Below are 25,509 nucleotides of genomic sequence, written 5' to 3'. Positions count from 1 at the left end.
TCCATCGTACCCAGTGGTCATGTCCCGAACAGCTGTATGCCTGGGCCTGTGGAAGAGGCACCGGCTGAGCCACTGAACCACAGCACGAGAGATGCTGTTACCATAAGGTATCACCAAAACAAGAAGCTTAGCAACTGGGGAGTTGTGAAAAGACAAACTAACAAACAATCTCTTTTGAAAAGTGAACCTGGCCCAAGTCACTCCACACTGTGGATGGCCAGGCTCAAGGACCTTCTGTTTGTTTATTTCTGTTAATTCTCTTCAGTACACCATAGACTAAAGAGTGCAGCAGCAGCAACAGATGCTTAGATACCATGGTGATGGGTGCTATAGAAAACCTTGCATAGCTATGGAAACCACACTTGCATTTATCCATCAGAACTGAATATCTGGCAGCCCATGTCTATCCTTCATGTTCTGGAAGATCATGAAAAAAATACTTGTACACGGCATTATATTTCACAGCTTTCTTTTTACTTGGCAACGCACACTTATCTCTATTTGATAATAATAATGGTACATGTATTTTTAGACTAACATTATGTGATGGTAATTCTACTGTTATCCAATGTAATACAAGCTGAGAAAAAAAGCCTTTACAGAGAAGAATTGAGGAAATCAAATCAGATTTAACCTGGTGGCAGATAGGCAGGATTTATCTCAGAGTTTAAATAAACACTTTTTTCATTAAAAAATAAAGAAAACAGCAGAAAGTACATGTCTGGATTATTCAGTCTTCAGTTTTCATGTTCAAAGAGTCTTTCTAATTGTCTGATTTTGCTATGCAGAGTGTAAGAACAGAACATGTACTCTATCTGTCACGTCTTTGTAACCTAGAGGAATGAGAACAAGACTAAGAGCAAGGCATTTCAGAGCCCCCCTCGTGGGTCTGACAATGGCTGTATCATCAGGGACAAGTGACATTCCTTCTCTGTTCTCTTTTCTCATCTCCAAAATTAAGGTAATAACACAAAGCTGCAGATACCTGCATTAGAAGAAAAAAAAAAAAAAGTTGAATGGAGGTGATAAAGTTACTTTTCACTAGCTGTAATTGGCTGGATTCAAAGCTATGGGTAAAAGTGAAATAAGCTGCGTTAGCATCATAGTACCTTTTGCTTTTACCTGTCCTATTTTTACAAGGGCAAGCAGCTCAGCCTGCATTCCCAGGCAGCCGCCATGGCTGAGCTGGCAACAGTATATTGCTGACTTGATCATTCATGCTGGGCAAACGTGCTCCAAAAGCCCTCAGTCCACAAGCCAGACAAGGGCTTGACAGACCATGGGTAATATCCTGGCCCCAAGTGAAATCTGTGGCAAACTTGCTGTAAATATAGGCATATACCCTACTGCCCTGCAATCTTTCTGGGTTAGCACAGGGTCACCAGGAAATACTTCCTCCCCTCTTGTTCCTGCACTATCAGCTCCTCAAGCTCACCTAGGAAGCAGAGACATACAAAGTGGAGATCTCGGATACTGCAGAGAAACTTGCAGAGGTGTTGGCTTTTTGTATGGGTGGTCCAGACACACAGTGAGAAGGATTTCTATGTGAAATGTCTTTGTTAGCTAATTATTGGGAAATGATCTGTAGATTAACTCTGATCTTAAGTTCAGTAAAGATACTTTTTGAAAAACAAATCTGGAATAGATAACAAGAATTGCAAAGGTTTATAAAACCATGGATGACGGACAAACGAAAGCAAATTACACTTAGTTTTCTTTCAAGGAGATCAAAGTCATAGGGCCTTCTCGGCAAAACATGCTAACCTTTATTTACACCGTGTTAATTTGGTGCATCCTACAGGGTTTTTTCAAATTCAGATCTTCTTACCCCCTCCCTCCCTCTCTAACTTGATTTAAGAGGCAATTTCAACACCCCTTTCCACAGCTTATTGACAGCCCTCTTCTCTCCCAAAATGGCAATGCCTCTTTCAGTTAGCTAGGTGCCCTCTGATGGACTGGGCTGGATAATTAGCAAATCACTGATGTAGTAAGGAGTAAAGCTTCTCCCTTCCCCATCTCATCTATTTCCAATGAATCCGCAAGTCCCAGTGTGAAGCTGTTCAGTATTTAAACTTCATTACCTATCAACATGAAAATGGACAGCAGCTCCTGCTACAGACATGCAAGAGAGTTTTATAGATACAGCTTGTTACTGGCCCCTGGCTGAGACCAAATATAGCAACAAGGAGTTTGAGGCCACTGGACCTCAACCCCTAGTTTCAAGGGGTGCTGTGACAACGTGAATGGCAGAAAAGGAGACAGAATTTTAATTAATTGTATTTTTCTCTAAAAGTGATCATAGGCCAGATCAGTTTCTGAGGGTAAGGAGTAATATATTCCTTTTGATAAACCCCATCTGAGGTTACTGCTTCCAAATGCAGGCCCTAATAACAACTTAACTCAGAATCTAATATGGCTTTTGGCAGATGTAGGAAAAAAAAATAAAATAAAATTGTACAGCTACCTATTCATCTTCGTTGGGGAAAATCCTCAGTTATAGGCTCAAGCAGTGGAGATCATGTGTCTTTCACAGCTTGAAATCCTGGCAAAAAGGAACTTGAGGAATTTCAGCTATTCCACATGACACTGGGCTTGCCTTGCTACTTTCTTCTGAGTAATCTGCCCCCCAAAAGGAAAATCTGAAGCGACATGACATTTGTACAGAGGTGACTTTTTTGCACCCAAGAGCTGCTCCCTATTTACAGGACCATACCAGCTTTCCCAGACGTTGCTCCAGCCAAGCAGGACAGTGTGCAGCCTGCAGCAGAAAGAGCATTGCCTCACATTATTGTTTTCCCTGGGAAAACAGCGTGACCAGGATACGTGCTACTTTCCTTCTCTTCACAGATATATCTGCCTCCACAAAAGTGGCCATTCTGGTCCAAATCCAAGAGGTTTGGCCTGCAACGTAAACAGAAAATGTCTCACAGCTTGAAGCATTTCACTTGGCTGCTCCCCCCCCCACCACCACCAGAGACTTGATGGGGATTGAGTGCAGCCAGAGGTGAGGGAGGTCCCTGGCGTGGTGCCAGTGGCCATTTTCTCCCCAAAAGTTCAAAAATTCACCTGCCTTGATTTGCTGGTACAAAGTAGCAGAAAAGGAAGGAATCAGCAGGGAGAGGTGGGGAAAAACAAGCCAGACACAGGACTGATGACCAGGGGACAGGGAAGAGTCGAGGCAAAGAGATGGGTAAGAAATCTGTCAGAAACCTGGGAGGAACGACGCACAGCATCACCCTCTGCCTGCGTGACAGGCCTCCCCCCAAAAAGGGGCTGGTGACAACCGTCTCTGGAATTATTTCCCCTAGCAAATATATCTTTAAGCGATTTAAAGCAGAATCGTTTTCAGCCAGGTTCCCCTTATGCCAGAAACGTCCGTTCAGGAAACTACCCACCGCCTGAGCCCCTCTGCCCGGCAGGGCTCGGCGCTCGCCGTGGGCCAGAGCCAACTTTTTTTGAAGGCTCGCGTCTGTCTCCACGCTACGTTGCCAGGTGCTGTCTCAAAGCCACTGAACCAGACAAATCCGCACTTGTTCCTCGCTCCTCCGACATTTCCTCCACGGGGCCGACGGAGGCAGAGGCGAAAGGGATCGGCCGTGGCAGCAGCAGCAGCTCTCGGCGGACGCACCTTGCAGCCCCCATTTTGGAGCAGAGGCACACGAACACTCCTGCTCCTCTTGATCCTGTCACCGGCGAACCAGTCCTGGAGACAAAGCAGCATCTCAATTTGGCAAACTTGAGCTGAATCTGCAAAAGATGTTATTTCTAGCCCTTCAAGAGCAGTGCGTGAACCTCGGGTATAACTAACCACCCCCGCACTGCCCTGGGGCTGCGCTCAGGCGATGGTGCTGTGGACAGCCTGGGGCAGGGCAGGCCAGCCTTGCTGGGGCGCCCGCACACCCGCGCTTCTTCACTTCACTTCAGCCACTCCGGCCTGGCCTCCTGTTTGGGGATTGCGGCAGCCCGCCATGGGTGGACACCTCGGGATGGCCTGCACCTGTGGGCTGATGCCTGGCAAGCAGGGACTTTTCTGCTGCCTTAAGATGACCTGACCTCTGAAGCGCCTCACCTTCCCTGTCACTTGCTGAGTGCTCGTGCTGTCCTCCCTCTTACCGGTTTTCAAAATTGAGAAGTGGAATACTTTGGCTGAAAAACAGCCTTTCCCCTTTTTCCTGAAGGTTTTCTTCATCTTTATGGAAAGATTTTTCTATTGCTCATCCCACCTCCGGGGTGAATGGATACACTTATTTTGCTGAGGTGCAAACTAGAGAACCAAGAGCTGTTGGGGTTTTATTGTGCTCTTTATCCAGTACCGAACAATTTGTCTTAGATACGGCTGCTTCCAGGCCTGAGCTGCTCCCTATGTGTAGGAAGGTGCCTGGGTAAATATAATGCAGCATAAAAATGAGCTCTTGAGAAAGAAAGAGATACTTGACCCTGCTGCAGGACTGGTTCAAGGATCCTGATGCTGGAAAAGCTGTGTCCTCCATCCTCCCCTTCCCCCCTCCAAAGACCCAGAAGCATTTTTCAGCCTTCTGGTTTTCAAATGGAAGACACATGTCCAAAAACATGTATCCAGGTGTAACATGAGTGAAGCTTCATATGGAGATGCCTTCAGTGGACATTTAAGGCAGATGAATACCTTAACTTTTGGTGTCTAGGCTCCCTCCTTAGCCAGTGGAGGCTCCTCTGGAGCATGAAGGGAAACACAACCCAGCCTGGGTGCTCTGAGGCTCAAACACGCTTTCCCCAGACCACCGAGGACATGTGGGACTGGACGTGGAGTTATTCTGTGATTCTCATCAGCACAGGGCAGAAAGCCTTTTGCCCTCTTTCTTCCCACCAGTTCCTCTGTTTTATATAAGCCAAATGAATTCCTGTATGACCCAATAGTTTGAACTAATTTTGAAAACACTGTTCTTACTACTTTTAATGATCCTCCTTCAGTCACAGGAGGTTCTTTGTGTTTCCACACAGAAATGTCATGTGCCTTAGTCCTGCTATGTTCACCTGTTGTTACCTAGAATATTGAATTAAGGGATTTTGTTCCTTTTAGTTGGTAATAGGAACAAAAAGCTCTATCCTGTCAACGTTTTGTAAAAGCAGGGTCCATAATTAGGACTAGATTTCAGCAGTAACTAGGCCCTGCTTTGCTCTGTGTTTCAGAGCCTCTGTGATCTAATTGCCTAAGCCCCCTTTCCAAGAGTGATGGAATCATAGAATCATAGAAGGGACCGTTAAAGGTCATCTAGTCCAACCCCCCTGCAATGAGCAGGGATAACCTGTATGAGCAATCTCAAGGAAAATCACTTAATTCTTCAAGACATGCAGTTACATCCTTATCTCCAAAGGCATATGCAGTCCTGCCGAAGTCAGTAGCATTCCTCACATGCATGAGATGAAGAGCCTACTTCAGTCCGAACGAATGTCAGGGCAGAACGGCCACTCTTGTGCCATCAGTCAAAGTGAACATTGCCTGATCATCTGAAGTAATGATCACCTGAAACAGCCTTTCAGTCTGCTGAAAGACAGGCAAAAATTTAGCAGTAAAAATATTCCCTCCTTTAGAAAGGTCAAACGAACAAAAAATAAATTTTTGAAGGAATGTCGGATGACCCCCAGAGCCTCTCACAGGCGATTTTCCTGCTCCTGCAATGTTTGGAGTTTTAATTGCCTCTTTGGGGAAGTGCTAGTAGCTGCCTGAAAGTGCAGTCACAATTCAGCAATTTGGCACACGTGACTCCCCCAAATATGGGAGCAATTAGCAAAAAGCGATATGGTGAATGGTAGCGTAAGCACCGGATTCTGGACAGCATTCAGACGAGAAATCTAAACCAGAAGAAAGTGGAGCAGACGGAAATCCAAACAAGCTTTCACAGAATTAAAATGTATCGGCTATACTTAGATAATGAGAGCCTAACATTAGAAGATTGAATTCAGAGTCACCATCGCACTCCTAAACCTCGCTGACTGAACGGGCTGCAACAGGCAGCACAAGTTCACAAAAGCAGCTTGTGAGAAAAAAAAATATCCAAAATGCTTAGTGGAAGTAGCTTTAAAGACTTCTGGGAGAATTAAGCGAGCCCAGATTGGACAAGGAACACACAGGTTCTTAGCAGAGAGGAAAAAAAATCTGTATTCTAGGCATTAGTTATTTATTTAAGACTGTAAAGATTTGGGTGCACCTACAGGATCTAATTTCCTAGATTATTTTTGGCTATATTGTGCATATAGCATTGTTTTCAGCAACCTCCAGGATGCCATGAAATATTAACAGTAGGTTTAAGACATCAGCCAGTGAGCAGTTTCTGTCTTAGCGACAGCAAGACCCTAAGTCATTAAATCCTTCCAATTTCAAACTACTGCAAGCTGCATTTGTACTAAATCATGTCTCCCCAGTCCAGCTATGTTTGCCTTAATAACTGGAAATGAGCTATTTGTAACCAGGACAGTACTGTCTCCAGGGACCATTACACCTCAAATAGCTTTTGCCCTGTCAGCGAGGTCTCAACTCTGTCCAACACCCGAACGTGGTGCCCAGCCATGTCCACTGCATCTGGGGGTGGCTGTTGTGTCCTGACCGAGTCTGGGCTGGCCCACTGCTGAGGCAGGAGAGTGTGCGACAGCAGAGAACGGAAAGGAAGAGGAATGAAAATTGGGAAAATACTGAAAAAGGAAGAGGGATGATACAATAGAGTAGAAGGTAAACATGGTGGCTAGAAAAGCAAGATGTGGCACAAGCAGCTGATCGATGAATTAGCAAGGGATAATTAATTAGTGAGCAAATCCAGAGGGCAATGAAATTAAATAGTTAATTATGCAATGGAGCAAACAAACAGCAAATTAATTAAATGTATGTGGATCTACCAGATGCTCTGATTATTTAAGGCAAAACATGGTTAGTGAAACTATTTATTCTCTGGTATTTCAATTATTCATGGTTTCTCTGGCCATGGAGATTAAAGCCTGTTTAAATGCAAGGTCCAACCACATGCCTTTAAAAAGCATTTCTCTTGATAATGCAAGTGAGATGAGTGGGACACTGATGGAAAGTGGTAGGGACCACAGCTGTTCTGAATGAAATACCTTGAAAGAAGATGTTATAACAAGATAATATATAATATGTTGCTTTCTTTTTCTTTTCTTTTTTTTTTTTAATTTTTTTGAATAATCGGTTTGAATTGTTACAGCTGAGCATGGAAGTTGGAAATGTTAGGCTCTTGCTGCCCCTGACAATGGAAGCTCTACCGTGTCTGAAGCAAGGTAATTCAAATAGATACAATTGCTTATTCTTTGGTTAACTTTAAACTTCTGGAGGAAGCCAGGGTTTTTGAAAATGAATGATTAACAAAGCTCCAATAATTTCTAATGCTTAAAAAATTTCCTTTCCTGCTTACCTGTAGATTAAAAACTTGATAAACCCACTGTACCTTCTCTACTGTCTGAAATGATTTTGGGTTTGAAAACTCCACTTTTCAAGTATGGCAATGTCCTCCTATAGTCTGATCTGCTTACACTGCCTGCCTTTTTTTTCCAGTGGGGGCTTCCTAGTTACTTTTGGAATTTTTGTTCTGTAAATATTTTCCAGTTTCCCCTCTGCTAAGTAGAATTTGATCTCAGGTGTGATGGCATTAAATTGAAGTGATTCCTTTTCTCTCATTAAATGTTCCTGATGAACACAATCAGCCTATGTGATCATTCTTGGGAATATTTATATATGGTATGAAAATTTTACTTGCATGCATAGCCAGAGCACACACTCAGAACACACTGAGGACCAGCCAGGCGCTCCTCACTGCATTTAACAGCAGTTTTCTGAGTTGGGAGGTCGTGGGCAGCAGTTGTCTGTATTTGGAAAGTAATAGCAAATGTAGCATTGCATGTATCATTCATTTATTCTCATCACCTGCACACAAATGTCTCCCTCACCTAATACTTCACAGCTCTACAGGACACGTTTATTGTCTTAAATGTGAGAGCTACACCAGAATAAGGGCTTAAATAAACCACAGGTGTGAAAAATTCCAACTGGCAACTTCAAACTAAATACCATGAAGCATAAAAAGACACTTGTCAGAGCTAGAAGGAGCAGTTTGATTAAATCTTTGCTTCAGCCCAGACATGTTGGGCCTGATTCTCCTCTCCCACCAGATGACTCACGTAAAGCGTGGGCAATTGCACTGCTGTAAGACTAGTGTGGTGGCACTTGGACTCTGGAGCTCTAATTATGCCTGTCTGACACCACAGAGCTAAAATGTGCAGCTGAACAGATTTATGATGCTACACTCATCTGAGGTGAATGACTGCTCCTACTCATGGTCTGGGATCACTAAACTAAAGCGGAGAGAATTTTAGTAGCCAACATTGCCCCAGTGTTGAAAGCAACAAAACCTGCCTGAACTGCTGGTGAAGCAGATGACAAGAGATGGATCCTTTTTTAACTGTGTTTTTCTTGATGCCAGTTGCCAGGGAGGAGCCAGCGTGGCATGTATATGAAGTACTGCAGTTGAAAGCTCTGCTGCCATCAAATTTTATGGTCCCAGCCTTTGCTCTCTGCCACTTCTGGTGTGTGTCCCCACCTAGGATACCCTCCTGCCAATAGTCTCTCATCATTCACAGCAGGGCAGGACAAGGTAGCTTGCAGAGTAAGCACCTCTGCCTGCATCTCCCTCTCCTATTTTGTCTCCCTTTGGGAAGAGAAGGTATGGCAGCTGCATTAGGAATGCCAAGTACGTGCCCCCAGTGAGTAGGCTGGAGAGCTGCATCCTCCTCAGAGACATCTTCTAAAGACCATGGCAAAGGAGGACAACGAGCACACCAGCTCTTTCCAGCTCCAGCCCCAGTGCACAGCAGCGGCCAGCTGGAGAATGCAGATGCTGCATTTCTGCCTACATGAGCAGCATGCCCAGGAAATGTAGGAAAAGGTTGGGTTGGTTTTTTTTTTTTTTTAAAAGTGTGACATGTACGAGTACAATACTGTTAACTTCTCTGAAAAACATCAGCATGAATAGTTAGCATTACATTACTTTGAGTACTACTGAGGAAAGTGTTAGCCATTGAGCTGATTATGTTAGTGAAAGCCACACGATCCATTTTGTTCTTATGTTGATATTATTGAAGTTACAAGAGACAATTTGCAAATGCCTGGCTGTTTCATAAAAGCCAATGTAGTTGGAGTCACAGCAGGTACTCATTTTGCCTGCATCTGCTGAGCTGTACATGGCATCAACCTGTTTTTAATTACACCTGCATGTCAGGCTCAAAATGTGCCTGTGAACAAGAAAGATGAAAGGTAGGCAGAACAGGATGTCATGTATTTCCCATCACCTTTCACTGGCTGGCTGCCCACAGAAGTAAGAGGAAATTCCCTTCTTCCACAGTGAAAATGTAACGATTCACTAAGCTTTGCACTGCCAACAACAAGGTGTAATCACCGCTTCCTTAAGGAAACAGCGTGTGTTAACAGGGGTGAGCAGGGGAGCTCCAAATAGCTTTCCACACCTTCCCTACCACTGATCTGTAAAGGGCCACAACTTAGCCCTTGCTTTCTTATATTTTACTTGCATTGAAATGTGTAAGTTGGTTGACTTAATATCCCAACTTCACTGTAAAATAAAATATGTGAAAGCAGGAGTGACCAGGGTTTTTTGATGCCTGGAATAACAAAGAAAAAGTTAAACAGCACTTCTCTCTTCTATTATTTCATCCAAGTATAGCCAAAAAAAAAAAAAGTTTATACACAGTAACACAAATAAAATAATTCAAAGTACAGCTAGAGATGGCCAAGACACTTGAAACACTGGACAGAATGATTCAAAAGCTGCTAGACAGTCAGAAGAAATATTTTTCCTGAGGTACTTCCCTCTGAATGAAAAGTACTAAGCCATTTGCAATTGTAGCTTCAAGCCATTCCTTTAATTTATTCCTGTCATTTGAAATAGTTTCTTTTTCTAATTGCATTAAAAATTGTGCACTGTAAAAACTGTGGTGTGTGCCAAGAATGTGTACGCGTAGCCAGTATATAAAACAGAAGAACAGGGGAAGAACAATTGCTTTTGTTATTCTGGAATCCAGTCAGACTTCACGTGCTACCTCAGCCACTTCACATCGAAAACCAGAACTTACAAATCAGTAATGGTACATACAAATTTAAAAGATGAAGAAGTAATTCACTAGCCCCATCTGTTTTAGTAAACAAAAAAGCACCCATGAAATCAGCCTGTCTGGCAGCCCGGGGCTTGAATTCGTGTGCAGGTAACCTCGAGCCCCTGGCTTTGGTAACCTGGTCTGTGCTCTGCACAGTCCAGGTTGATGCAGGAGAGCATCCCTGCCGCGCTCCCGGGCCGGTCGCCCCTCTGGCAGCCCCAGGGGCAGGGGCTGGGGGGGGGCACTCCCTGGTGCCTGCCAGAGTTAGGAAAGGAGAAGGGATCAGGGCCAATGCATTTCACCGCTTAATATTTGTGTCCAACTTTTAATGAGGTTAGTCAGAGACCTTGGAGACCGTAGTCCTGGATTCCTGCTTTCCTCAGACAGGCACTGATCCAGCAGAAGCTGCGGTTGTAGCTGCCCTGGCACCATCTTTGCTCTCTTGGAGTGTGATATGAAAAAAAATGACTCTTTCACAGTAGAGGGAAGGGCCTTTCAGTATCGTTCAAGCTTGAAGTGAGAGAAAACAAAATAAACCAGAGATGAGTTTGAGATCCAAAGACTCCTGAATGCCTCTGCCCCCAAGGTTTCCCTCCTTTGTAGCCCCATGATCCAAATATTCCCTGGATATTTTGCATGCCTTTTCAATTTATGCCACCAGCTGTAATTTCAGTTTCACGGCAACCAGGCAAAATCTCACCACTTTCAGCAGCGCCCTGCCAGGTTCTACTCTTTATGAGCCCTAAAGTTTACAAAGGTGGTACCTACACCTCTGTCCGTTGTTGCTGTGTAGATGCATTTTCTTCTGAAGGTTAAAAGCGTATCGCTGGCTTTAAAGTTTTATCCTATTTACTTATTTCATTTTTCAGTAGATGTAAGTCTTACATAATACCTTTTTTTTCTTTTAGTTAAATCGCAATTTTTATACAGCACTTTCTTTGTTACCTGAATACATTTTTTGTGCCCTTTTGCTCAGGCTGCAGGAATCCAGACAAACAAGTGTTAATTCCTCATGATGTTTTCCAGCTGACAGGCCTAATTGATTTGATTTCCACTGTTTTCACAAGTGACCCCCCTCAACCCGTCATCACCATTTCTTTTTGATACCTGAGCTTTACTTTCTACTCTCACATTCCACTTCAACAAGTAATAAAGAGCTTATTAGGAAGGAAGAAACTCATTATTTGTTTTCTAAACTGTGCTCCGTGCACAGCAGATTCAGCAGGTTATAGCCCTGTATTATTAATCAATACAAACCATTTGCTTCTATTAGGTTACCAGCATCTTTTATCATCAGACTGAAGTTAGGAACCTGTTTCTTTGTGTTCTGCTACCCACGCTCCAGCTAGACTAGACAGAGATAAAAGACAGCTGAGTAATATTTTCCTGAGATCCCTGATGATGCACACAGATGGCCTGTAACAAATGAAATATGCAAGGTGACGGCTGGAGTTCTCCTCACTCCAAGTTCAACTTTTATGGCTTAGAGAGTATTCCAGTCCTTACGCCACAGCTTGATGGTAGAGAGAGAGATTTATTTTTTTATCTGTAAGAGGATTTGTGAAACTTTGCCTACCATGGCCATTAATGGTTGTAATTGGAAGTAGCCTAGTACTCTCTCTGTACTTTTTCCTTCTTTAAAAAACAGTTGAGGAAAAAAAAATGTATTAAAAAGAGCAAGCAGGCCATGTGGGGCTTGAGAAATCTGAAAAGAAACTCAAGTTTGTTATCTGCCTGAAATGAATGACAAGACTGAAGAATTCCATTAAGGGTTTTAGCGTATGTAAAAACAAGCAAACAAACAAAATCCAACACATATTAAGTCAAGTGAAAGATTACATGTTGGTAGCACATGAAAAAAAAAAGCCCTTTGGAATAAAGTAAACACAGATTTGTTTATAGTGTCTGAAAGAAATAAATATATTTTTTCTGGCCTATTATTGTGTCTTCTCTGAGACAGCCTTATCAGATCACAGTCCAGCTGGTGACTGTGTCCATCAAATTCACTTTTGCTAATGTATTAAATAATCTGACCATAATACCTGACTGTGGATCATAGTCTGGTGAGCAGGAATTCATCCAATTTAATATGAACATAGGTTTAAACACGTAACCCCTAGCCTTCCTAACCTCCAGTCTCTTAGCCTAGTGGCAAATCATCTTAAAACAATCCAAATATCTTCTGCAAGAAGATAGAGTCAAAAAGTGACTTAGCTCTGTTAAATTGCAGAACACTTCTGGTGAAACAGAGGTTCTTTAACTGCTTACGTGGCCTGGACTCCAGCAAGCTGGGAGGAGCTCACCACCGTGCCAACGTCCGTGTCCTCAGGAAACTGCAGGTGCAGAGAGAGAAAGATAGGAAAAAAAAAAACACAAAACAACAAAAAACCACGCTGCCAGCTGGAAACTGTGAAAGTGTCGCTCCACTGGGGAAAGGGTGGCCGTGGACAGTATGTGGCCCTGCAGAAGACTGCTCTGCTATGGAGATGCCGCACTCCTAAGAAATGCAGGGCACCTTCTCCAGATAGTAGGACAGAAGAGGACAGTGGACAGCCCCAGCCAAAAGAGGTGCCAGGTAGCCAGGGGGAATGGGACTGGGGACCCCCACAGCCCTAAGACAAACTGGGCCCCGAACCCAGCCTTGCTGGTTGCAGTGCCAGTAAGAACAAAGAACCTGTACCCTGTTAGGAGTGGTGGGATGAAGAGGAGGTAAGAAGATAAGATACACCTTTGAGAAGATCTTGTGGGAGCCAAGCGGGACCATCAGTTATGGCACACAGATGCTGAACAGAGCAGATTTGGTGGCTCTGAGCAACTGCTGAACGGCACACGACCCTCGCACCGTGCATGTCACGTCTTCAGAGCCTGATGGGAAGGCATGTCTCTTAAAGTTTCCAGATTTGTCTTTTCTGGGCTGTACTAAAGTATTTACATAGGTGTATATCAATTTTACAGCTTCAACCAATTATGCAGTGATAGTTTTTAAATAAATCAATACATTATGTATGCATATAAAATATACTGTATTTCTATATATACACCTAAGCCATTTCCTGTCTATATGGAAAGTATGGGTATTGTCTGCTGTGTGAAAAAAGAAAAAAAAGGATATGCTCCACTTTTTCCATTTATTGTCCAGAACATACCCTCATATCAAATGGTTTCTGATTGAAAACAGCCTCTTAACGCATTACAAGTAAAAATAACCCGTTATTGTGTAATATATGATATACTCTTTCCTCTTTAAGGCAAAGTAGTGCTTGCAAATATGTCTAGACAGTGTGATGGAAAAGCACAAATTGGCCTTTAGCTACTGCCACCCACTTATCAGACAAACCTGGAATAAAATTTAAGATATTACAGTCTCAGTCTTTGCACGACATTTATAAGGGGGGGTGTCTCTCTGAGACACAAAGGCTTTGTTGCTTAGTGCAAAGCAGAAGTATCAAAAACTTTGTTAATAAGAAGATGACTAACATACCTTCATGGCCTGATGAGAATTGCCAAGTGACTGTAGTATGCCAGTGTTTCCTGTAAGTAGTGGTATGTCCTATGTATGGACAGTGTTAAAAAGGCTTCTTTCCATGCTGCAGATTAATTAGTCGCCTGCCGATGCTCCAGGCATGATCAGAATTCAGAATCTATTTGCCACATTTTGGAGGAATGCTTTTAAGTCCTGACTTCATCCTTCTACCCTGCACCTGACCAGTTTTTTAAAAGTTTTTTAACTCCCTACATTTGTGTCTGGTAATAAAGTTGTCTTTGACAAGGTTCTCTTTGTAAAAAGCTCATTTTCCTCCTCTGGCTCACCTCCTTGCTACCTTGTCGTGGCAGGAAATCAACTTCATTTGTGCTTGTGCTGAGGAGTCTCGGGATGCAATGTACCTCTTGGATAACAGCATTTGGTTTTTGTTATCCTTCTGTTCTTCTCCTCACCTTTAGTCTATAATGACAGGGTAAAAATGGTAATGGAAAGAAAGAGCAGCAGAAGGACAAGAGAAATCAGTTGTTCAACCAAGAGTTTTTATCTGATGCCATTTATTTCCCATTTGCAAAGTACTTTGTATTTATTATTCAGAAAATGTCAGTCTTCCCTGTGATGAAAAGAGAAATGGTCAATCAAAGAAGAAGTGGGTGATTCTTGTATAAAGGATGTGCTAGATGATGTTTATACAGTTTGCAAGCAGTTGCATGTTTTCATCTGTGTATGTATGGGGTGTTGGTGTGCAGGAAAAGTGATTGACCCTGATCCCAGAGAAGTTGCAGGAGCCTTGTCACATTTTCATGCATCAATGCTCAGACACTGTGGTGGTGAAGACCACACGTGGGCTGGGGTGTAGAAGGCCTATTCAGGAATGGGATACTGGAATAATGTACTGCCACCTGCTTTAGACTCTGCTTTAGTGTTTTGGCTTCTCCTCCTACACAGAGCTATCCCTAGGTAGGTCGATGGACAGGTAGCAACATTAAACTATGTTTTTGTCTAAACACCTACCAATGAATGAGTCAAGTAGTCAGGAAGCTGGATTTGTTTGGGTGAAAGAAGAACCTAATAACTTTGCAGTCATCAGTAGCCTATGAGTCAGCACAGACTAAACTCCCATTCACCAGTGAAGGAAAGTCTTTCCTACACACATATATGTGCACACACCCCCACACATATGTACGGATACATATGCGCAGCTGAGAGGTAACCTAAACAGGACCTTTTTTCCATTTGCTTTGTTTTGGAAAGCCAGTATAAAGTTTCTTTGAATGTAGGAACACGGAAAACGGCACATACAAAACTACCGTCTCTCCCCATACAACCAAATCGCTGACGGACTTTGCAAACATCACAGTAGTTTTGACACAGATGCCCCAGTAAATTGAGCCAGGAAGCTGTTCACTATGCACCAGAAATGCACTCATGTTTAAGCTCCGAATTCACCCATTTGTGTAAGTGAGGTTGCAGCTGTGGCTTTGCTGCTGGGAAGGCAGAAAATCAACCCAGGGAATAATCTGCAAGACAATCATCAGAAGGAGGCACTTTCCAGTTGAGTTTTGAAGTTCCATGCGGTCTGCCAATGTGCTTTGGATTTGCTCTGCTATTTTTAAAACTATAAGAAATGTCCAAGCCTCTGCCCAGCCCTCCCCCTTATGTTTGGTGCACTTATCGTGGTTGGCCTCTTGTCTGAGGCAGGAGATCAGTCAGGAAGCTAACCAGGGGTCCAGATGCTGCTCTTGGAAATGCTTATGCCACAGCCAGGCTTCCATGCATTTCAGCTGCCAAATTCCCTCCACACAAATGTCCACGGTTTCTGGCTCTCAGACTGGGGTAGTTAGAGGAAAAGCCTGAAGAAGAACATTTTCTATTCTACAATTAACAGGGAGGAGCAATGCCAAGGGAGTAATACTGCTGACATACGCTGGCATGCTTTGGAATACAAGCTACTGCTTTCTAGCCAGAGAAAGTTCTTGTTTGACGATGAAGGTTTGCACATGTGATGGGACAGGCAGTACACTTGGCAAGCTATGCCCTGAGGAGGGGAATTTGGTTAGGCTGCTTTCCACTTACAGGTGACACTGAGTTATAGACGCCTAACACATTTATATGTTAGATAAATTTTGCAAACCCTAGCCCCCCCCCCCCCCCCAGCAAAGACACTTATCTTACAATAACTGCTTACGATGTAGACCATGGTTGCTACGAAGCTAGAAATTTATTTTCTATCAGGCTCCTGAAATCCTGTCCCTTGGAAAGTTAGGACTATATTTCAGGCTCTGTATGATATCAGAAAACTTCACATTCCAGGAATTATTTTTTTCTAAATGGGGGCTGGTTTTTCATAGACCTGGATGTGAGGCTCTCGCTGATGCCTCTGCTGTGTGGGGGACACTTGCCCTTTGCTGAAGGTCCAGCTCTGCAGGTACTGAAGGGGCTTTTCTTCAGATACAGTGCTTGAAGGCTAGGGTTGCTTTTGGTGAGCACAGACTATACTACCTACTCGTAGCAGGAAAAAAAACCAACTGAAAAAAACAAAGCTGAGCAGGTGTACCTTCCCCCATCATGATTTCAAGCCATGTTTAATCATCATGCTTCAAATAACTTGTCCCCTGAATCCCCTGACATGAAGGTACCCGAGACTGCAGGATCTATGAACACCATTGGAATGGGGCATCATTTCTTTGGACCAAACCTAAGGGTCACCAGAGCACACACATGCACACAGCCCTCTGGAACAAAAAGTATGAGATTTCAAATCCACAGTCACATTAGCATTTTCCAGGACATCAGTGCTTTTAACATTCTGAACCATGGAGGTTTTTTCTTCCAACTTTAGATTACTCACTGAGATCTCTATTGCAACCGTGGGCCTTGAGCCCATAAAAGGTGATGTGAGTAGTGGACCCTTACAGATCCAGTTGTTATCTGAGGCCTGATTTTTTTTCACAGGTCTCTGTCAGATCCCTCTGGGGTGTCTAGTTTGTTAGTTCCGAGCTATGTCAGGGCTGCATTTCGAATTACAGCTAATGGATATCCAAATAATTAAAAAAGAAAAAGGTTATTCTATCTAACATGGATTCTTTAACCACAGAAGTGCTAACAGCAAATGTGAAAATTGTAATCACAAAAGGAATTGCTTCCAAAAGTTTTGAGCAGCTAAAAATGTAGCAGAGAGGAGAAGGAGGCAGGATTTAGGACAAAAGCTGGAATTCATCCTTAAGTATAGCAATAATATCTACACTTACTGTCATAAAGATCTCATCAAAACTATGTGCTAAAAGCCCCATTGCACACAGCAAACGCTGCACTACTTTAACTGGTCTATTTAGGGCCCGTTTCACTCGGCGTACCCATTGGTAAAACACGATGGCAGGACTCACTTTTTGCTCATATCTCTATATTCAGTGGCAGCACTTCTCACGAATGCCAGTAAAGGCCAGGGCATTTCATCCAATATTTTATCTTTTGTTTAGTGGCATTTTGGCTTCAGTTTCACTACCCTGCTGACAAAGACATTTGAGTGTTTTTATTGATTCAGAAATCTGGGCATTAAGACTCATTTTTATAGTTCACCAAAAAGTAAATGTTTCAAAATGTAGAACGCCTCATACAGCTTTTAAACTTTATAGGCTGAACACTGAGTGCTGTAAAATGATTTTTGTCAGTAATGGAAGCTCTATTTTATAGAAAACAGTAACCATTAATTCTGCTTGCTAAGATCAAATGAACAAAATTAGACCTGCTCTATGAAAAAGGAGGATTTGGTAATCATAATGAAAGTACAAATTTTTCACATCCTCTGTTTTCACAAGGTCTACTCTTTCCTAACTCATGGGTTTACTATACTGGTATATGTTGACAGAGGAATGATTTTGTGCATTTTAATGCAGTTGGAATGAAAAGTGATACATGTGGAAACAGGAATGAATGAGGGACGATTTGGAAAATAGTTTTTTTCCTCTTCTTCACTGTAGTACTTGCGTACTACCTGGAAAGGACTCGAGAGGTTGTCTGTGATAGCATCAGCTATGTCCTTCTCCTTGATAGCTGCTGTCTTCCTACTCTTAAAGTCATCCAGTGCTGGAGACTGCAGAATTTCTCCAGGCAATCCATTACAGGGCTTCATAATCTTACTATCACAAAAGCTGGATTTTTTTTCCCTTGGTGTCTAGTAAGAATATTCCCTATTCCCATTTAAGCCTCTCCCTACCTCTCCAGCTCACCACAAGCTAACACAGATGAATTCACCTGCTCTTTGCAGTAACCCTTTAGATATTTAAAGACATTCTTGCTACCCCCTCCATCTCTTTTTCTTTACAGTAAGCAAATACACTTTGTCCAGTCTTCCACCCATGGGTAATGTTTGATGTAGCTGTGGTGACTGCTACAATGCTCTGGACCCTCCCCAGATTATCTGCACCTTTCTTATGTGCTGTGACCAAACTGAACCCAATGGGGCCAAATTCATGGAGAGTCAAAATATCAGTGTCACCTAGAGTCTTCTGGCTCTTGAATTACTTTTCTAGCACTGGTACTGGGCACACCACAGCCCTCAAACTGTATGACCTGCACGTAGCATCTGCATGACACCAGACATGCTTCAGCAGTCTCTAGCACATACATGGCACCCCTTCAAAGGGAACTATAGGCTTCTTGCCTCCACTTTTTACAATTATGGTGTTTCAGTGAGAACCTGGCCTCAAATTAATCTTGCTTTCATCTCAGTTTAGCTTCCCCTTTTTGTTCCTTACAGCCACACAGGGCAAGATGATGCGCCTTGGCACTCATTGAGCTCTCCTTGCCTGCAGAAAGCAAAATCCTTCACATGAGGAAACTGCATATGGGAAGGATTGAGAATTCAGCAAGTTCTCCTCACATAAATCATCTAACCTGTCTCACAGTGTCTTGAGAGCTTATTACCCCCTGTCTTGCTATACTGCCTGTTAATTCTGTGGCTTTCTTGAGAAACTTATCTGTACCGAACATCTATGGAGCAGCTACTTGGTCATCTGTTCCTTTCTTTGCAAAGCATTGAATCCTTACCACTGTCTCTAGGCTTGATAGAGTTTTTGGGAAACTGTTTTTTTTGACCCTGGCTTTTTTTAACAGACTTGAGCCCCATCACTGAAGAGAACAGCTTCAAAATTGCATGGGGGGGGGGTCAGGCATGTGCAGTCACTAGAGGAAGGGAAAACAGTTGTGCACCATCCCCTCAATACAGCTTTTCACATGTATCTGTCCCACGATCCGTGTTATCTCTCCCTGGCTATAAAGTCTGGTTGCAGGAGTTGGACATGAAGGGTTGAAACGGGGTTTGTGGTGGCTGAGGGGAGTGTTTGTGGGGGCAGCAGAGCAAGTTCTGCTGTTCTGGATGGATGCAGCTGCAGAAAGCTCAGGGTCCAGGACTTCAGGTGAGGGTGGGCTAGATATACATACAACTTCTCAGAGGGCAAGGTATAGGAAAAGGTAAATACCTGTCTTTGGACTATCTGGGAATAGTTGCACTTGTGTGGACCTGGAGTGGAGGCAGGGCAGGCAAGGGCTCAGGCTTCTCAGTCACAGGGTGCTCCAGAGTGCCTCCAACTCCGCATGGGGCTAGCATTTTTGCAGCTGTACCTGCTACTGACTGCTGAATGGCCTGGATTCAGCCTCTGTCCGACAGTCAGGCTGTTCCTCAGCATGGACATGGCCTAAAAGCATCTCTCATTGGTTCAAACATCCTTTAATTTTACTCAGTGCTGAAGGTTAAAGTAGCAAGATGGCCAGAGAGCAGCCCATGGTGCGCTGACCACACAAGTAGACATATGCAAGTAGACCAGAGAGCCATAACAGCACAGAGTTAGCATGGGATGAGTTGCCAAAGTACTTACCCAACATGCTGGCAGGATTTTTCAGCCCTTGCTGGTGTTACTGACGCTCACGCAGACGAATTTAATGATAGCTTAGAAATTTCTTCCTGAGCAGTACTCACACCCATGAAGTATGGACGTATTTTGGGAGGCAGCAAGATACTTTGAGAGGTACCTCCCTCTTTTTCCCTTGGGCTATGCTAGCAGCCTTCCAGCTCACCCCAGCCCTCCCCCAGACAGCCGTCCTCATTCCTGCCGTGCAAACCTACCAGCACTCCCCCTCAAAGCCCCAACTCTGCTGTAGGAAGGGAAGTCAAAGACAATATTTTCCTCCCAGGATAATAGGGAAAAGAAGAGCAGTTCACCTTACATTTAAACTCCCTAAAATAAGGGCTAAATAAGCTTGAAAGAGACTGCCTGGTGTGTGCGTGTCCATCTGGGAGCGGGGAAACTGGCAGGGAGAGGTTTGACTGACACAAGTGCGCACCTCCCTTCCTTGTCTGACCTGGCGAGGCCCTCCCGAGGATCGCCCCGTACCCCGCTCCCTGGCGGGATGGCATTCTCCCGCGAAGGAGTGATCACATTACCCAGGCCCCTTGTGTAATTCTGGTTCCCAGCAATTGTTTTCTGGTGACCTTTTATTGTTAACAATTAGCACTGGAGCTGGAGCACAACTGGTGTAAGCATATTTTACATCCTCCTCAAGCAAACAAAAAAGCTGGGTGGGCACAGGCTTGTTTCCTGGTTCACACCCATGACTCCTTTGTATCTCAGATCTCCTCCCACCGTGTGTCATAGTCAGCAAACCCACTCCCTTACCTTTTGGCTCCCAGATAGAGTGACGTCTTTGAGGGATGCGTAGGCATGCTCTGTGTATCCCATTCTCCTCTCACATCCTATAGGAACTCTGCCTCTCCCTGATACTCACTCTTTCCTTAGCCATGAGGCCAGAAATGTAAATCCCTGTGCACCAGAGTGCAAGGAGCGAGTATGAAGGATGGTTTCTATTTGTTTAAATGTACGGGCCATAAACACCGCCCTCCAGCACTAGGCTTTGGGTGCTTGTGTATACTTCTGTACAGTAAATATCTTAACAGCCGGTTCCCTCTGCTCGACCCCAGTGATATACACGTTCCCCTGGAGACACAAAGAAATCAACAGTCTGCTAATCATCACATACAGTAACATAGATTTTCTTCTCCCCCCCTTTATTAAACTGTGCCTGGGGACAAAAGGCGTTGTTGGCCACCTGCTCCAAAATGGACAGCACTTCAGACCTGTGGTAGACCAAGAATATTCTGAGTTCCTGAACTGAGCACCCTTCCCAGATGTATAGCACTTTGCCAATAAGTCTTTGTCTTTCCTGTGTGGGAGAAAGGAAGGTGGGGAGGCAAAAGAGCTGGGGAAGACGCTCCGGTCTAATCTTGTTTCCTGCAATATGGCATTATGTATGGGGGGGGGGGACGGGACATGGAGGGGGGGACACTACATTAATCAAATTGTGATCCTTTAGGGTACAATAGGCGATGGAAAACAACAACTTGAATGTATCCTGCAGCCTGTTGGCAGCTAACACATAACTCATTCTTTCTGTGCCTAGCTTTACTTAGCAGGTCTGTGCCATGACTAATGAAGCCATCTCTCCGCTAGTGTGCTAATTCCAGACCTTTTGGGAAGGAGCCCGGTTGCAGCTCGCTGCACGGCCCTCCCCTTGCAGTCTTCTTATGGCCACCCTGCAGGTCCCTCCCACTGCCTGCACTGTGCTCGGGAAAAGTGTGAGAAAATATTTCTCCCTTAAATCTGCTTTAGGAGGGCTCTGCTCCGCAGACAACAGATTTTCTGGGGCACTTCTCATTTTATCCGAAACATTTGAAAGCCACTTCCTTGGCAATCTTCTTGTCTGCTCCTCGGTGGCATGTAATCTGATCTTGCCGTACCCACTGGCTGTGGGGAGAGGCACACATTTCACCGGTAAAGTCATAGTTAAACTAAACATTAAACTGTCCAAGAACTGACTTCCTCGACAGCTCTGATTCAGGCTCCCAAAAATGCTCTGCACAGTGAATCATGCTTCCTTCTGGAAATGACAGAACTTCCTCATCATGGTGTTCTAACTTGCCCTCTCCTCGTCTCCGGTGCTATCAGGAAAGGATTGAATTGCATGCCACATTTTTTCCGTGGTCAGCAGGGAGATGCATCCTTTTTGAAGAGGAAGAATTTCTATGAGTCAAAGGATGACAAACTGAAAATTAGTACCAGCCACAGAAATAAATGACAAACAACAACACAGAGCCCCGTAGAGGTGGCCAGTGGGTGTATATTGGATAGTTGCCTTTCTGGCAACTTGAGTTGCCTAACTATTGCAAAGCGAACTTGCTTTTCACCACTGAAAGTAGTAACAAAGTTGAAAATGCTAGTATTAGCTGTCTGTCTTTCTTTCCTGTGCCTGGTTTGACAGGTCTTGTCAAAATCAGGTAAGGCGGTGCTGTGCATGAAAGGTCCCAGCGTCCAGCCCATCTCTGAAGGACGATCGCGTTTGCCATCCACACAGCAAGGGTGTGGGGAGGGGGAGGAAAAAGGGCAGTGCTTCTGCTGGCTTGTTCCAATCAGACTTACACAGCAGACTGGTTCACAGCCATTGCAATGACAGCAATTTACAGAGACAGTTTGCGGCACAGAACTTTAAAATCAAAACAACACCCCCTTTCCTTCCCCCCCCCCCCCCCGCTGCAAACCTTTATGATTTACTGAACAACATGTAGTTGGGATAAATACCTTACCATATGGTAAATGATGATTTTCACTGGAAATCAAATTTTAAGCAGCTCTTTTTGTTTCTTTGTATACAAATTTTTAACTCCCTCAGAGCCAGGGTAGGTGAAAGCCCCAGATGCACAGACTGTCTAGTCATTATTGGTTGCCAGGCTGTGGGCATTCTTGGGATGAAATCCTGTTCCAACCCAAATCAGTAGCAAAATCCCATATGAATAGATTTTCAGTCTCGTTTAGCCATAACATAATGGGAGGGGCTGGACATCAGAAACTGGAGAGTGGGTGAACGGAAATATAGGGGCAATTACTGTGACTTCCTTAGAGCAAACTTACCTTCCTTACCTAGCCATATTCCGCAGTCAGCAAAGCAGTATGTACTTGACAGAGAAGAGGAATAAATAATACTAAAATCTGTAACTTTTCATGCATTTTGTCTAGATGAAATGCACTTTTTCAAGACTAATTTGGGAACACTCATTGCTGTTGAGACTTAAGTTTGTGTTCCTGCTCTTTACAGTGTCCCTGAGAAATGGTATTATTTCCGTATTCACATTTTATTTTTTTGACATGGTTCACACTTGCTGCCCATTGCAGATGAAGAACGTTAGAGGTGAGCATGAAGAAAAGAAGCAAAATGAATGCTTAGTCCATCTCAGCCCATTTTGGGTTCCCTGCTGCACAAAGTAGGCTTAAAGCACACCTAAGATAGAAGTCAGGGAACACAGAAGTGGAAGAAAACTTCTGAACCACTGAGTCCAGCCACAGGCAGTACAAACACAGAGTCCTTTCCATAAATGGGTCAAGTTCTACCCTGAAAAGGAGTAAGATGATTTGTTGCTTCTTGAAAGGCTAGCCCAAATCTTACTCCTCCATGTTATCTTTTTCTGCTTTCCTCCACAAGCTTCTCTGTGGCCAGAACAATCTTTGTGGTGTCTGTTTTAACTCAAAACCCGCTAGTAACAGCAATCCATTACATAAATTTAATGCTTGTGGGCAGCAGCTGATTTGATCACAGAAGTAATAAATATTCTTAATAATGACTAACAGTCAGTCTTTAAAATGCATATATGGCCCATGAAAAAAGCCCTGTGCTGGTAACACAAGTTACCTGCTTATTCATGACCCTGAAACCATGAATGTTTAGCAGCCTGACTTGGAGCTGCAAGGCATGGGGGGATAGGTATTGAATCCCAAGGACTGATAATGCTCAGCAGTTTTGCAATCAGACAGGACGTGTCCAATTTGCTGACTCATTTCCTTTGGTCCCTCGGATGTAAAAATGAGAGGTCTAATCCTACTGCCACTGTACAAGGTATGCCTCATCGATGGGTGTCCAAACCAAAGTAATCTGAATCTAATGGGAAAATTCACACATCAAAAGTATGTACACTCATGGAAACGTAATTGAAACAACACTCAGAAAGAACATTTGGTTTTTTAATTTTGTTGGTTTGAAGTGTAGTCTTAATGCAGAAAGGCTCATTTTAAACCACAAAGAGAGAGCTGTGGGAATTAGAAATTATCTATTTTCAGCAGCAATGTCTGTTGCATTTTTTATTCATCTGTCTTTCAGATGAGGGTTTGAGCCCAATTTTTGTACAGCTGTTGGCAAATCTCCCCTTGACTGCAGTGGAAGAGGCTGATTGTTCATCTTTGGAAGATACTTCAGATGTCTGCTGTCACACAATAAGCACATGCAAAAAGAACTTGTTCAAGTTGGATAGGCTGCAACACAAGACCAAGGACTTGTTCCCAGGAGAGGTAAGACTCAGTTTACAGGAAGATGCAAGGCCCGCATGGACAGGAGAGGCACAGCAGGGTGAAAGGGGCACTTTGAACTGGAGAAAACGCAACAGACCGGTACCAACTCGTCACCGTGATTGCAACCCAAGATGAGGAACTGCAGGCAGGAGTGGTGGCCAGAAGGAGCTTTGGAGTTGGGAAAGTGCTGGCTGGAGTGGGGAGTGGAGGACATACTCCCGGCACTGAAATGTCTCCTTATAGCTCTGATGGGTCATATAAAAATGCTCTGTGTTTGGGTAATGCTTGGTTGGTTATATAACATACAGTAGTTATCAATGATGACATTCATTAATGTAACTGCATACCGTGATTATAGATTTAGAGGGCCTGTTCACTCCCAGCTCCCTTAACATTTGTGAATACCACAGTGAGTAGAAAAATATCATAAAAATTCACAGAAAGGCTTTTCTCAAAGTGCTACGCTGGAAAAGAAATAATTCAGCTACTCTGCGAACTGCTCAAGAAGCAGTGAGCTATCTTCAGAAAAACTGTTGAAATCAAAATCACAAAACTTTTCTATCACTTCTAGTGAACAAGCTGGTCTCTCTCTTCTCCTACAGATCCACATGTGTACGAACACATAACCATGGTTATGAGGTCTTTTTTCAAATGACTCCTCTCCACACACATCCCCTTCTCTTCCTGCCCTCTCCACATGCATGCATTCAGGCTCTTTGCTCTTCTGCTTGCAGACACACTGACTCTGCCTTTGCACACACAGAAGTAAAATGAAGCGCAACCCCAGGGCCAGTGGGACTGCTCAGTGCCCAGCCAGCTGCTGCCACCCAAGGATCCTCAGGGAAGAAGCCCCCGCCAAACCACAGCTCCTCCTAGCTATCACTGTGCTGCTGACTCCTTGATTGTGGACTCATCCACTGCGGTCCCATGAGACCCCACCAGCTACACAGGGCTGGAGCAGGTCAGCACGTGGCTAAGATGCCTTCAGAGGGTTGCGGCATGTACTCCCGGTGACTCATTAGGAGTTCACCAAATGAACCAGATCGCAAGCACTGAGCAGCTCCGTCGACTGTGTGCAAATGGAAGAAAAGGGATGAAAAAAGTTTTGTTGTTGCTTTTTTTCATGGTGATGAATGTTGAGTCCAAAAAAGGGCTCCAGGATTAGAGGGGGGAAGTTAAGATCATTAGAGAAATAGAAATTAAAAAGGATAAAGCCAGCTGGATGGGAGCTGGAGCCCACAAGACACCATATTCTTCTCACTGTAGAAAGATGGTTGTGAGAAAATCAGAGGAAGGAGTGACAAGTGGGTGGTGATAGTCTTCACTGCAAGAGTAAGAATGTCCAAACAGCAGTGCAGAGAGACATGAAGAAAAGAGAATGGAGTTGTGCAGAAAGGTAAGAGCTGATATATGGTTCTGGAGGAACTAAGCAGCATAAGAGAATACCACCAGCACCCACCATGCTATGGAGTATGTGTTGATGGAGAAGAAAGG

At 43.9% G+C, this 25,509-nt stretch overlaps 1 long non-coding RNA gene across 2 annotated transcripts; it reads right to left on the bottom strand.

Annotated features, from left to right (window-relative positions):
- Positions 1 to 468: 468 nt before the first annotated feature.
- On the bottom strand, positions 469 to 19,691 carry LOC148055744 (uncharacterized). 2 transcript variants are annotated; one of them, XR_015704714.1, is made up of 5 exons: positions 19,504 to 19,691; positions 12,415 to 12,479; positions 10,493 to 10,656; positions 3,396 to 3,703; positions 469 to 2,901 (listed from the first exon to the last, which is right to left on the bottom strand). It is a non-coding gene; the product is annotated as an uncharacterized LOC148055744 (long non-coding RNA). The 2 variants fall into 2 exon arrangements; XR_015704713.1 differs by having other exon boundaries at positions 10,493 to 12,479.
- Positions 19,692 to 25,509: the final 5,818 nt, after the last annotated feature.

This window comes from Nipponia nippon, unplaced genomic scaffold (assembly GCF_047370975.1).
Source record: "Nipponia nippon isolate SJK-2023a ecotype South Korea unplaced genomic scaffold, ASM4737097v1 scaffold_2, whole genome shotgun sequence".
Taxonomy (NCBI): Eukaryota; Metazoa; Chordata; class Aves; order Pelecaniformes; family Threskiornithidae; genus Nipponia; species Nipponia nippon.
The sequence above is the reverse complement of the archived record's forward strand: the minus strand, read 5'-3'. Positions and strand labels throughout refer to the sequence as shown.